Genomic DNA, 15,171 nt, shown 5'->3' with positions numbered 1-15,171 from the left:
TATTATTTGCAAATATTCTTCTTTAAATTAAATGCAAACAATAACGTTTTATAAGAAAAATTAAAGATGCATGTTTGATTTTTCATTTATATAGGAGGGAAAATATCGTCTGTTTTCTTAATTAACGTTGGAATTATGATCTCATCTTATGCGCATTTAAATATTTCAATTAAAACTAATAACTGGAGTAAAAGGAAATTTATCAACAGCTTAAAAAAAATATTCGTCGGCACTTCTATATTAACTGCATGTCATCCTCAAACGTTAGGCTTGTTGTTGTTTCTAATGGCACTTGTCCTAGATAAGCCCACTGACTTTAGGAAATCATTGTGGATTAAGCCAAGGATACGTCTCTTGTTTTAGTTGCGCCATCTAGGACCAAGAGAACGATTTAGCTCACAACTCTTCATACGGGGCGGACTTCATTCACGTATTTCTTTTACTCATCCACGGATCATAATTTAAACCTGATCCAGTACCCCCAGTGATTTTATTCTCGACATAGTGGACTTTGTGACCACGACAGATATACGAGTGCCAGCCACCACACACGCGGGGAGTCTTCGGCCGGTGGGGTTCGAACTCGCAACCCAAGGGACGCGAATCCAACGCCTTACCAACCAGGCAATCCCGGACTACAACAGGCTTAAAACATATCACTGATGAAAACAGTCAATAGAACAGCATGGCACCTTTGCCGATTATATTTTTTTGGAAATAAATCGCTATTAGTCGATTAATAAATATACCCATATTTGGGTTAAAACCATAATGGTTGTCTTTTATTATTAAAATACTTTTTTATTACAGTATACTCTCAGTAACGCGGCAGATATTAAATCAAAGGACCGTCAGATTAACAAAAGCTCCAAAATAACAACGCTCATTTCTAAAAATATATAAAGAAGGAAAAAAAGCGCAGCATCTAAAAATTTTTAAGCTGATCGTTTAAACACAATGTTGCTATTAAATCTTTCTCCACCTTTATTTGTATATAATTAGTTTTATTCAAGCTTTTAATCTTTACTCCACGCGCATTAAAACAATTTTAAACTATGAAAATAAAAGAAAAGAATAAGTTTTGTTTCGTTTTTTTCTTCAATACTGACAAATTATATTGATAATATTAAATACAGTCATAATTAGGGCTTGAAAATGACTTTTTGCCCCTAAATTCGAAGCAATTGCAGCTATCGAAAAACTTTAAATACAAAGATTGTTCGTTTTAACGAGGCGCCGATTTGGCAATTTAATTAATTTTTCTATCTTCAATATTAAGAAAGTTGTAGTGAAATGAAAAATTCAAACCTCCATTGCCATTTCCACCCCCTTTGATCTAGATGGTCCATCTAAGAAACGCATCGAAGAATTTTACATTTCTAACAACATATTCAGAGCTGGTTAAAATACAAACAAAATTATTCTGGTTATGTTATTTACAAAATTTTTCCCGAAGTCTTGTTAAGGGAATCATTGCAATAGATAGCCTTCCTATAGGAATCTACCTATAACTTAACAGTTATTTAAATTTTATTTATATAATCAGTAAATTACAAAAATATTTCTTTACATTGAAAAGACAAAAAAAGACAAATCTATTCAAATTTAAAATATAATACTGAAAAAAGAAACTTTCATTCATAATACTAAATAACGATATACACACATCTAAATAATTCGAAAATAAATTATACGAAAGTTCTCGGGTACAGGCCAATGCTTGAAAATATCATAATTTACTTTTGAAATAGGCCGAATTAGATAACTGTAGATTAGATTAGAAAACTGTTAAATGAAGAGTCATCAAATTTAGAATTTATTTACTTTCTTGGGTATCAAATTCTCTTAAAGGAAAGATAATTTGTAATTTTCATTGCATTTTTAATTAAAAATAAAGTTAAAATGTTAGCAGTTTCCCTTAATTTCTTCAGAGAACATTATATCACAAAGACCATTATTACATCCTTTTAAAATCCAAAAATATGATTCTGAGTGACTAATTTTTTTCATAACAATTCTTTTCATCGATTTTAATAATTTTTTAAATATGTTTAAATATTTTTACAATAATACTCTAATAGTATTAAATACTGAATTTACTCTCTAGCGTGTTGTGATGACATTCAATACATTTTTAATATGCCGGTTATAGCTGCTATAAAATTAAGAACAAATTTTAAAAATAAAGTAAAAGTGGAAAAATTAAAACAAAAATTAATACCACTTTATGGTGTTTCAGACTAAAGGTTCAAACCACTTTAAATTTTATTATTTTAATTCTTCATTTCATAACACTAAGATGAAATTTAATTTATTAGAGCATTCTTTTAAACCTATTATAACAAACTTTATGCTCTTAAATCCTTTTGATACATAATAAATAATTTTAAAACATCGACTTTTTATAATTTATGTTTTAGATTAGCTTTTTTATCTACATAATTTCATTGAAACGGAAGCACTTTTCGTTATTGATTGCCTTTTCAGTATTATTTAACTTTCATCATAATTTATAACTATTTCATAAATTTGTCTAATAATTTCTTTTAAAACGTCGAATATATGGAAGATCATACTTTAACACTGCAATGAATACTGAATATTTAAATATATTATGTTGAGTATCAGTTTCATTTGTTTCATTTTTAAACATTTTTTAAAAGAATCAGGAAAATTTATATATTTTGCTTATTTCATTGGCGTTTAGCCCTTTTCTAAATTTTTTTTCTGTTGCAATTTATAAGGGCTTAAAGTTTTTACCGTAAGAATTATAATACTCATCAATTTTATTTTTAAAAATAATATGATATCTTTTAATAAAAAAATCTTGAATCCAATATTGTGACATTTCAATAATAAAGTGTGAATTCATTTTTTAAATATTTGCTCGTAACCCAGGCTGAATATTTGTAGGATAATATGGTTGATTCAGATGTCTCAAAATTTAAAAGAGTCAATTTTATAAAAGAATAAAAACTCTGTATGGAGTCATTTTTTCTGTTAGTACTTATTAGCTGCCATCATAAACTGTACGTGCTTAGACAATACATTAAATTGTGTGATTTTAAATTTGATAAATTCTGATTTTGAAGCGAAAATAGCAGTCCATTTTTAATATAATCCTCAAATGTTCTACAATTCTTTTACGATCTTAAACAAACCATATTTATTTCTGGATAAAATTCGCATTGTAGACTTGCAAAAAATATTTGCACAAAAAAAATGTTTAATCTAATTCGACATTTATTAACTATATATGCGTTCTAAGCAGTGGCAGTAGAATATTTGTATTATTTATTTATCCGTATCATTATTAAAACCCATAGTGAGGGATTCCCATTGAAAACAAAAGAAAATATTCATTGAATTAGAAAATATTTAATTTTCTTGGAATTTGATTCGAAGTTAAAAAAAAAAGTTTAATAAAAGATATTGGAAATTAAATTTGATCATTCCAAATTAAAAATGATGTATTTTCGTAGGTGGTGACAATGTAAATAAAGCAAATAATTTTAATTCCCTACTTTCATAATGCTTATAATAGCACCATTCTGAAATGTCAACATTTCAAAGTATATAGGGTTAATGAATTTGGTCAGAAACAGTTTGACAACTAGAAATAGACAGGAGGGATATTTTTCACAACAAGAAACAACATATATGATTTATATAAAATTTGTATGTGTTTTCTGATAAGTGAAATAGACTGAGTCAATTCATTATGCTATGATGCAAGTTTAGTATTCCGCGCCATTCTAATTAGAGAATCCATTTTGCTACTGTTCCTCGTAGTGAACTTCCTACTGTTGTTTAGAAATATTGTTGCATTTTCTTTCATGATACATTTCAATACTTTCATATTTATACATATCAAGATATCATATAAAATATCATTATAATTGATACTTAAAGTGCATTTTGTCTATGTTTTTTATATTGTTATTATATATTAATATTCCTATTGCTTTGAATTTGTACCATCTCCATTAATTTATATTGTAAATTTTGCTTTTATAGAAATCGTATCGAATTAAAGTATATTTAAATAAATTTCTTTCAGATTATTTGTATCTTTTACTAACAAGTTCAATGTTTTTTTGGGAAAATATTATTCCTAAATGGGAGTAATACGCAGTATAATCATAATATAAACTCAAAGTATTTTTCTAAAAAATTCACAGACAATACTTTTAATAAATCACAAATGCTGAGCGGAAACTTGAAAAGCGATTTTTTTAATATAGTTTCTCTTTTATATTAAAACAACCAAATGTTCACACTAATGCATGATAAAAATTTATTAGGGAAAATATCTGAACTGGCATGAGCAATAATTTTTGACATTTGACCTAGATGCAGATGAATTTACTCCTTAAAGAATAAAGAAATTCTAATATGAGAAAAATGTCTCTAATACATATAAACTGCAAAAAAAAATCTTTCTCGCTTAGAAGGGGAAGAATGCCAATCAATATATAAAAAAAGGAACTAAGTTGTTTCAATTTTTTTAATATTTTACTAATCGAAGGCATTTAAATTTAAATATCTTCTATTTAAATTTAAACGGCACTGTCATCGAAAAAATACATATAAACTGCAAAATCATCCTTTCTTACTTAGAGGGGGGGGGGAAATACCCACAGACAGAAAAAAAAGGGGGGGACAAATTTTTTTAATATTTATTAACATTTTAAAATTGTTTAAATCTAAACGGTTTTAAGGATTAAGTGCATCTTAACTTTTGGCTTACTCTCAATTTTTACATAATAATTATGAAGAAAAAATTCTAGTATTAATGAAATATAATAATTTTCTTCAGACAGTAGGTACTGTTCTTCATTCTCTTTTTGACTCTGGCACAAGAAGTCGCATATATAATATATTCCATAATTATAGTGTCCAAAATACTATATCCATTTTAAAGATTTACAGTTTTATAACTGTATTTTTCCACCTGAGATCCTGAAGAAATAATTATCATATTTTTATCCATGTTTATTCTGATGTAAAAGATAATATTTGATGATTACATCAATTCATTCCAATTCTATCATAATGCGTTATGTAGCTGAAACAAAGCCTACAACGAATTGTTTCGCTTCAACTATTTTTTTTTTTTTTTGAAAATCGTTATTGCTTAAAATATTCATTTTGTTTCAAACGATAATAAAAAATACACAGCTTGGCAAAAATCTTGTTTGGAACTCTAACGTTGGAAAATGTCCAAATCTCTTTTAACATTTTAGAATAAAATTAATGAAACATTCGAAAAATGGAATTTTAGGCTCGCGGATAAATCGATGAAAATGAAACGTTTCGATAAATAATTGGAGGAAATGATGACTCGGAAAAATTTCACCACCAATCACCATCTTTAAAACGACTTTTGAAATCGTTAGCAGTTTTTATATTGGATTACTAAAACACTTGATGATCCCTTTACCAAGTGGCGTTTCTCACGACAGCATATTAGTTCTTCAACCATTGATTAAATATTTACCCCAATCTGTTACTTAAAATTTCGCTCGTAAACTTACCGCACTAGATCCATTTTAATAGCTCACGCCGGTTGAAATAATTGCAGGGGATGTAATGACCTCTATTTACAAGTTCAGAGCTTTTACTTTGCTGCTTATATAATTTGGGTTAGGAAATAATAATTTTCTGAAATGCATGAGTTCTAGCTAGTGGAGATAATTTACAAAGATGGGAGATATGGGATCGTATATAAATTGTTTTTCTTTAATTAATGGAATCTACCGAGGTAATTTTGACAAGTGCAAATTTCCATCGTTCTCGCATATCGCCTTTTTACCATGGTTTTATTATTTAAATGATTTGCATTATTCCATTAGATGAAAATTATTTACGATGAAATAATTCATGATATATACATACATACATATATATATATATATATATATATATATATATATATATATATATATATATATATATATATATATATATATATATATATATATATATATATATATATATATATATATATATATATATATATATATATATATATATATATATATATACAAATGGATTCGGTTGTCTTATGTCACTTAACTATGCAATTAGAAGTTATTCTAATCATTATTAACTTTCAAATTTTCTTTAGATCAACTTTATTTTACAGATAATGCAAGAATATTAAATATCAAATTATTGTTAAATCAATGAAAAATATTTAAAGTTAATGAAATTTTCTCTAATGCGTTATTATCTGCGAAAATAATATTTAACAGTTTTGCAGAATGCTATAAATTATTTATTTTCAAAATTGGTTGAAGTTTTTTTTAACTATTTTTATAATTTTAAAGTAAAATCTTAAGGTTGTGTTTATAAAAAAATTTTACTGCATCAAGTAGAGGCAGAGGCAGATTTAAACATCTTGTTATCCTAAAGGTCCCTCTTTTATAAGGTCCCTATTTTTCATGAATTTAATCTCACGTTTCAATGCATTTTCAACTTAATTAACATGTTTGTTAAACATTTTCAATTGTTTTTTTATTTGTGTGAGAAAAGCATACATTTTTATTAATTTATTATGACTCATGATTGACTAGCATTGTACCAATATTTTAGTTATTTTTTATTAATATATTAGTTTATTCTTATTTAACTAATATTTGTTACACTTTTTATGCATTTTACTGTATAAGAATGTCTGAAGATTGCTGTACAAAACGCTATAAAATAAGATTATTAAAAAAAAAATTCAATGACGACGATTTTAATTTTGTGCAGTTTTCCTCTAATGTTGCTAACAAATAATTTAAGTATATTTTAGAGCCAAACTTTTCATTGTTTCCAGTTACTGAATATGTACTTAATGCAGATTGGGATGAAATTAAACGCATATTTTTTTTATTGTTTACATTATATATAAACATACTAGCCGCCTTTGGCGACCAGCCGGTTCGCCAATCTTAATGTTCGTTAAAATTTTAATAATTAAATATTTTATGCAATTTCTACTTTAATAGCTTCTTCATCAAAATATTTTAAAACTTCAAATTTTGATTATCATATAATTCATTCATAATATTATAAAGGCCTTCAGTCATAACGTAATATGTATCTCTCTCATTTTCTGTTAGCACCCGTAGAATTTATGCTTTAAATTAAAGTGGAAAGAATTTATCTTCAATTAATATAATAATATTTTTTACTGAAACAAAGCATTTTTTTATAATCTGATTACTGAAAATAGAGTCACTCAGTGTTTAAACTTTATGGGCACTAAAGAATATTTTTTTAAATTTATGTAATATCTCAAGAGTTGGTCAACAAAATTTTCTTAGATTCATTATGAGCAGATCGATTCATTAACAATGTTTAAATTTAAATGCATCAAACACTAAGAAAATAAAACGAATCGTTTAAAATAAACGGTTGAAAACAGGTTTTAAAAAAACTACTTAAAAAACGTTGTACTTAAAACTATAAGCATATACATGTTGTCATGGCAACAATCAGAACAGAATGCGCATGCGTGAATTTTCTTCGCCGGTTACGTAACGCAAATACGTGATTTTTTCTACGCCAGTTGGGGTAACGCTATGCGGATTAGAAATTTTTAATTTCCTTTATTCTGTTTTATTTTAATTCAAAAGTACTTCAGAATGAATCTGAAAGATTGATTCATTAACAATGTTTAATTTTAAATGCATCAAACATTAAGAAAATAAGCAGAACCGATTGAAATAATCCGCCGAAAAATTTTAACCCTAGCCTCATTACTGTTGGGAGAAAAAAACAACGGAAACCTTTCTCGTTTGGCGCTGGGGATAATGGAAGATTTTTTTGGCGGAAAAGTTGGCGGTGGGGAAAATGGAAAATTCTTTTGGCGGGAAAGTTAGTTTTTAATTAATAATTAAAATTCTAATTAAAATTTCAAAAAAAGGGACCCCAGGTGCACATTCTCGACCTCTAAGGTATACATGTACCAAATTTGATAGCTGTATGTCAAATGGCCTGGCCTGTAGAGCGCCAACACACACACACACACACACATTGAGCTTTATTATAAGTATATAGATATAAAGCGATAAATATAAAGATAGATGAGTTAACCGTAAAACATTTATGTTATGATTCCTTGGACTTGAGATTCAAATTTCCTTAAAAAATTTTGTTGGGGCATAAAAACAGTTCTTGTAGATATCTTAATGGAATTAATGCTTAGATAATATGCAATAGAATGGGCTATTTGATGAGAGGTTCTCTAATTTGACAACATTAAAATGTCTTTGAGTTTAAATATTGTAATTAGAACAAGAAACAAAATAAAACTCCCATCAACTCTTAGAAAAGATACAAATTCGTTATCTCACCAAGATTAATATGTTACAGGGAGAAATATTTTTACTAAGAAAATTCCTCATTTTTTTTCACTGTTGGCTATATATACAACTAGCCGCCTTTGGCGACCAGCTAGTTCGCCAATCTTAATGTTCGTTAAAATTTTAATAATTAAATATTTTATGCTATTCCTACTTTAATAGCTTCTTCATCAAAATATTTTAAAACTTCAAATTTTGATAGTCATATAATTCTCTCATAATATTATCAACGCCTTCAGTCATAACGTAATATGTATCTCTCTAATTTTCTGTTAGTTCCTTGTTAGTTAGTTAGTTCTAGTTAGTTAGTTAATTTATACTATAAATTAAAGGGGAAAGGATTCATCTGCAATTAATATAATAATATTTTTTAATGAAACAAAAAAAAATTTTTATAATATGATTACTGAAAATAGAGTCACTGAGCATTTAAACTTTATGGGCACTAAAGAATATCTTTCCTAATTTATGTAATATTTCAAGAATTTGTAAACAAAATATTCTCAGATTCATTATGACCAGAACGATTCATTAACAATGCTTAATTTTAAATGCATCAAACACTAAGAAAATAAAACGAATCGTTTAAAATAATCGGTTGAAAACAGGTTAAAAAAAACTAAAAAACCGATGTACTTAAAATTATAAGCGTATACAAAAAATATATAACTAACATAAATACAACTTAATTACAAAAAAATGCAACTAACCTAAAAATAATTTAAATCATCCGTTGATAATGGTTGTCATGTCAACAATCAGAACACAATGCGCATGCGTGAATTTTCAACGCCAGTTATTCTAACGCAAATGCGTGAGTTTTTCTACGCCAGTTGGGGTAACGCTATGCAGATTAGAAATTTTTAATTTCCTTCATTCTGTTTTATTTTAATTCAAAAGTACTTAAGAATGAATCTGAAAGATCGATTAATTAACAATGTTTAATTTTAAATGCATCAAACATTAAGAAAATAAATAGAATCGTTTCAAATAATCAGCCGAAAAATCTTAAGCCTAGCCTCATGACTGTTGGGAAAAAAACTGAAGCCTTACTCATTTGGCGGTGGGGAAAATGAAAAGATTTTTTTGGCGGGAAAGTTAGTTTTTAATTAATAATTAAAATTCTAATTAAAAATTTAAAAAAAGGGCTATCCTATCTTTTAAGTTAGATCAAACTGCACACGGTGTGCAAATTTGATTAAAATCGGTTAAGTAGTTTAGGAGTCCATCGCGGACAAACAACGTGACATGTAATTTATATATATTAAGATGAAGTTCTTGAACAATAAGAAATACTAAATTTAATTCTATTGTGAATGGATTATAATGAAGATTTAATACAAATCTTCATTATAATCCATTCACAATAGAATCTCTGGAATCAAGCGTTGAATCTATTCTGCTAATTTAATAGATCAGTATTTTATAAAAAGCTAACAGAAAGATTTAATACAAAAAACAAGTCGTTGTATTGGATTTTTTATTGATCTCAGCATGATGTAAATAAAATAAATTAAATTATATTTTATAATGTTATATACAGTGGCTCAAACAATTGAGAGTACACCTTATTTTTACTTGATAAATTCGATTTTCAAATTGTATAATAAATTTGATTATATAAATAAAATTTTACCGAGAAAAGCAAACATGTCTTTATTTTTACACATAACAAATGGTTTCATTTAAAATAAAAACAAAGAACAATCACGAAAAATTTCTAAATTGAAAAGTTTCAGAAGCATTTTAAATAAACATACGCAGATTTTAGCCTCAAAAAATTGAGAATAGACCAATGAAAATTTTTTTAATATCTCGCATAGATAAGAAGTGTCAGTATTTAGTTGCATGTATTTTGGCTTTTATAATGGCCTTTAAACGTCGCGATACCGATTTGACCAACTTTTTTGATGGTATCTGAAAATATTTTACCCCATTCTTCTTGAACCACTTTGTTTTAAATGGGTTTGGTTTCTAATTTTGTGTTTTTGGAGCTGTACTGCTGGCACTGCTTCGAGTGTGGCCCACAGATATTCAATGACATTGATGTCGGTGGATTGTAATAATGTGTGTAACGGCTGTTTACAATGAAAAAGATACCATATTTTGACGTTACGTGTTTACAGTGTAGGACAGTGGAGTCGCTTCCTGCAGGAAAATGAAATTTCCGTCTTAACCCAAATTCTTAGCACTTTCTTTTAGATTGCTGCGACTATATGGTTCATCCAACTTACTGTAGAAATTTCTCAAATCATAGGCAGAAGTGTAAGTGCTGAAACTGTGCAAAATGTAATTAGACAAGCTGGATATGAAAGTCGCATTGTTAGAGATAAACCGTTCTTCAGCTTGCAAATCCAGAAAAAGCGTTTAAAGTTAAGAAACATTTTTAGCTTACATTATGAGTTTATTAATCATTTTCGGTTTATTTTTTTTGTGTGTAAATGCATATGTTTTAATTAATTTATTATGACTCATTATTGACTGGCATTCGCATTTGTACCCGATATTTTAGGTATTATTTTTGTTAATTTATTATTATTTAGTTAATTCTTTTTTGTTAAAACTGAAGTAAAATTTTACTACTTTTTACTGTATAATGTCTGAGAATTACTGTACAAAAATCTATCACATCACCATAAAAAAAATTTACATTTTTAATTCTATGGTTGAAACTCATCATTATAAACTAGGGAGTCTCAGAAATCAGTCGTTGAATCAAATCTGTTACTCTAATAGATCTGCATTTTATACTCTAACAGCATGAAAAGCGAATAGTAAAATTTAATACAAAAAACAAGTCGTTGTATGGGATTTTCAGTGATCTCAAGACAATTTAAATGATATAAATTTAAATTATATTTTGTAATAATTATGCATTGTTTGATTTTCAATGTAACTGCGTACCATACAATATTTTGTACAATAAACTAAGATTTTGCTAATTCCTTTTTTACGAACTTAACTGTTCTGATAGTCTTCTCGTCCGATATATGAGTTGTACATTAATATCATGTAATTAATTTATATTCCTATGTAAACTTTAAAAAAAATTGTAAAACGATTATAAGATTTGCTCAATATTATTAATTTCTGATTTTTAATATCTTTATTGATAGAAGTGGAAAAAACATGTACTTACATAAATAAAATTCCCTTGCTTTCTTTCATATAAGTGTTTTTTTTTTACCACACAAAACCATACCATTCAATAAAATTCGAATATTGTTTAATCTATTTCGAAAATTTCCTTAACGTGTCTTTAAAATTCGTGTACGAAGATTAATAAATAAACATTTAAGAATAAAATATTAATATTCAAATAATTTATCTGCATTTATTACGGAACTCTCACTATCATCGAATTAAAGTAATGAAAATTCGTAACTTACCATCATTCTAAACTATTCGTAACTATTCCAAATTATAACAGTCTACTCGTTTAAACTACCATTTAACAAATCTCATTATTTTCTACTTAGAAGCCAAAAAGTCATTTCGAGAAAACATCCAGTTTTATGAATATTTTGAAAAGTTTATTATGAATATCTGGCAATCCATTTCAATCAAATCTTTCCGACGAAACATCTTTGCGATTCGATTTCATTTACGTATGGATTATTTTCTAATTCAACCATAAAAAAATCTTAGAAAAATACCAAATTGTTCCCTCAGATGAATCATAGGTAAAATGATTAACTGGAGCGATAATAAAAGGGGGCAATAAAATGCAACCGCTGAGAAATAAATTTTCTTTACGACAATATATTCCGAGCCAAGGTATTTGCACGGTCCACTCATAAAATCTCTTAATAGCCGAAGGAAAAAATTAATGATAAAAAAAGGAAAACATCTTATTCTTCAATAATCCTGGTAATTTATGAATTAACGAGTGACGATAATAGCAGTAAAAAATTCTTTTTAAAAAAATAAAATTAAAGAAACGACCCGAGAACCAGGCGTAAAGTAAAAAGGACGACGATGTAATATCATCGTCTGCGCTTTTTATTTCTTTTTTTGAAGTTGGCAGTGTTTGTATTGATCTTTTGCTTGATGGAATAATGAGGAGCGGATAATGAACAAAGTCGTTAGTGTCCTTAAGAGGTTACTTCTTTTATCTTAAAAGCTAGTGGAATAGCTTAAAAGCTAGTCTTTCTTATCATTTTCGAATTTTGTAGAATTTTATGGGATGAATTTGAAATACGTTGACCGACAGTCATCACATTCATCAATTTATTGAAATATTTTATTAGGTATGTTTATCTATACTTATAATAAACCTCAGTGTGTGTGTGTGTGTGTGTGTGTGTGTGTGTGTGTGTGTTTTGACGCTCTACAAGCCAGACCGTTCGACATACAGCTACCAAATTTGGCACGTGTATACCTTGGAGGTCGGATATGTGCACCTAGGAGCGATTTTTTTTAAATTTTTAATAAGAATTTTCACGAATTAAAAATTAAGAGAAATGTTGGCGTTTTTCCGTTATAACTTCCGAAAATAGTACAGCACAAAATTGATTTTTGCATTAAATTAAAGCTCAAAAAATTAAATTTTAAATGATACTAATGCTTTAACTGATAAATTAAGTTTCGATTTTTAACGAATTTTTAAAGAAATATTTTTAAAATATTTTTCACCAATTAATTTCGCACAAAATAAAAATAAAATTTAATATGCACTTCAACGAGAAAAAATTAGCTTTTATCTGCGCCCTGCCATGACTTTAACAGAAGTTCAAATTAAAAAATAAATCTACTATTATCGCAAGTTAAATATATAAAAATGTAATTTTCAGCACGTGTCTGTATGAAGTGAAAAAAAAATGTGAAATATGATATTTTCTAAAAACTAAATGGTGGAAAAATTTTCTATGATCTCTTACGATATCTATATTATTAATTCAATAAAACAGTTTAATTTAAGGCAAACATGGTTTAATCACTCTAATCAGCATCAGCTAATTTGGAGCATGTATATGCTAACAAAATGGTCTAATGAACTAAATAATTATATTTTATGTCACTTGAGTCAATAAATGTTATGATAAATTACAAATTTTAAATTTTTACATAGGTCATCTGCCATTCGAATTATATTTAAGAAACGATTCTTAAGGCAATAATATTTTAAATAAAAATTGTTTAACTCCAATCAACTAAATCAATCATTAAAACTACTAATTTATAAAATTTGTATATAACTTTTCTATAAAAACTGGCGATTTTAGACCATTTCATCAACCGTCTCAAAGAAAATACGCCAATCTTCTGCCAGGGTTCCGTGACAGTGATTGACCTATGATTATGAAAATGTTGATTGTTCATTTTTTCATAAGTACATTTACTGATTGAAGTAAAATAAAATATTTTTTTAAAATCATTTAAATATTTTGAAAGTAAAATTAAAGATTGAATTTTACGATGAATCAGAGAAATTTTTGTTGAAAAATTCTTTAAGATATTATATAAATTAAGAAAATTATCTGCAGTGCATATAAAACTTCAATGTCTTTCAGTTTTCATATTTTAAAAAAAGTCATGGTTCGTTTCTGTAAAAAAAAGTTTTTATTTTAATTGCAACTCACCATTTCCACTCTAATTTAAATTTGAAATGTTATAGGCATTGACAGAAAATTAAAGAGAAAGATAAGTAGTGCAATGAACGGAACTGTTTAAGACCTACATAAGAGTATGACAGAATTATATAATTATCAAAATCTGATGCTTAAAAATATTTTGCAGAAAAGACTATTAAGAGACCAAGTTACATAAAATATTTAATTGAAAATTTTAGTGATCAATAATACTGACGAACCCGCTGGTCGCCAAAGACGGCTAATTACTAAAACAATACCAGTTATAAAAATTATGATGGTATATTCTTATACTTTCTATTTAAATATTATCATTGATAACTTGGCTTCGGAAACATTTATTGATACCTAATTCCAAAAAAGAAAAAAGTTTGTTTCTATATAATATCAGATAGAACAAACAAATTTAAAATAAATAAATATTTCACATTTTATTTTTTTATCACATTTTATGTTCATTTATCTGAGACGTTTAATTATCAATATTTAGAAAATTAAATGTTGAAATAATATTTATAAGTTTGAGAGGAAATTAAATGTTAAAATAATATTTATTACTTTGGAAAGGAACTAAATGTTAAAAGTTATATTTATCAGTTTCAGAGGAAATTAAATATTAAAATAATATTTACAGGTTAGAGAGAAAATTAAATTCAGATTATGAAAAATTCAAATAATTTTTAATCATTCAATTTGTCATTTCTTTCATTGAAATCAAGTTTTGAAGGATTTAAGAATAAAATAACGCTGAGCATAATAAACTTTAGTTTAAAGTAAATCAATAGTTTTCCCTCATACCATTTTTCCATTTCATTTTAATTTTAGGGAATGAATTTTAAATATTAAGAAATGATTTCATTTCCATTTATAAAATTTAATGCTAAAATTATATTTATCGGATTCAGAAGAAACTAAATTCAACATTTGATGTAACTTTTAATCAATCAATTACTCATTTTATTCATTCAAAATTAATCAAATCAAAAATTAAAAGAAATTTTCATGAACCTTTCAATACAAATATAGGCATAATTTTCTTCTTACCGTTTTTCAAATTTTTTTTCTTGAATTTTATACAATGAAATTACTGATGATGAAGAAATGATTTCATTGTGATTTATTTCTCGTATCTATAAAAATTATCAAGTTGTTTTACTAAACATGGTTTTCTAAAAAAATAAGATTTATTATAAGATTTCTAAGAAAAATAAGATTATAAGTAT

This window comes from Argiope bruennichi, chromosome 8, assembly GCF_947563725.1.
Source record: "Argiope bruennichi chromosome 8, qqArgBrue1.1, whole genome shotgun sequence".
Lineage (NCBI taxonomy): Eukaryota > Metazoa > Arthropoda > Arachnida > Araneae > Araneidae > Argiope > Argiope bruennichi.
This window is presented reverse-complemented; position numbering follows the sequence as displayed.